The sequence below is a fragment of the Dipodomys ordii genome, unplaced genomic scaffold (assembly GCF_000151885.1).
Source record: "Dipodomys ordii isolate 6190 unplaced genomic scaffold, Dord_2.0 Scaffold16, whole genome shotgun sequence".
Taxonomy (NCBI): domain Eukaryota; kingdom Metazoa; phylum Chordata; class Mammalia; order Rodentia; family Heteromyidae; genus Dipodomys; species Dipodomys ordii.
In genome coordinates this window covers 5,834,925-5,835,547 of record NW_012267232.1, presented here as the reverse complement: position 1 = coordinate 5,835,547, position 623 = coordinate 5,834,925, and the positions used below count along the sequence as shown (strand labels likewise).

The window sequence follows — 623 nt, the reverse complement described above, 5'->3', positions numbered from 1 at the left end:
CGCGGTACCTGAGGGGGGCGGCCCCCCTCTTTGTGGAGCGCCGAGTCCGGAACCGACGTCCGGCGACGGCGCCCGCGTCCCTCTCTCCCGCTCCGGCCTGCTGCTCGGGGTCCCGCTGCACCGCGCCGTCCTCCTCCAATCGGCCGAGGCGCTTAAGGTCGCCGCCGCTGCCGCCACCGCCGCCGCCGCACCACGTTCCCCACCCGGGGCTGCGTCACCGGGACATACGTTCCCGGCCAGCGTGGGTCGGCGCCCAGTGGCCCGCCCGAGCGCGCCGGCCGCGGGACCAGACTGCCGCCCTGAGGCCTGCGGAGGGCACGACACCCTGTCCTGCCGCCGCGGGTTCCCCCCCACCCCCCCAACGGCCCGCCGGGCTTAGGCCCTCTCGCTCGGAGAGATTGGGGGGCGCCCGTCTCCCTGGTATTCGTGGACCCACGGACTCCCCACAAACCGCCCCCAGGTTCGTCAGGTAAACTTGCAGGGTGACGGGTAGAGAGGGGTGCGTACGCGGGCGAGGGGGACGCAGCCCGTCTAAGCTCAAAAGTAGGGGGTGGGGACCTTGAGGGCACTAGGCCAGAAGGAACCTGGCCGTGGGGCGCCGGGGAAGAGACGGGGGAGTGCCA

At 73.5% G+C, this 623-nt stretch overlaps 1 protein-coding gene across 2 annotated transcripts in view; it reads right to left on the bottom strand.

The window, feature by feature from the left end:
* The window catches only part of Map4k5 (mitogen-activated protein kinase kinase kinase kinase 5), a 101,641-nt gene extending 101,469 nt beyond the window's left edge, over positions 1 to 172 (bottom strand). For both annotated transcript variants that reach the window (XM_013012312.1, XM_013012310.1), the window contains exon 1: positions 9 to 172. The gene's annotated coding sequence lies outside the window, so the exon portion shown is untranslated. The remainder of the gene's footprint in view (positions 1 to 8) is intronic.
* Positions 173 to 623: the final 451 nt, after the last annotated feature.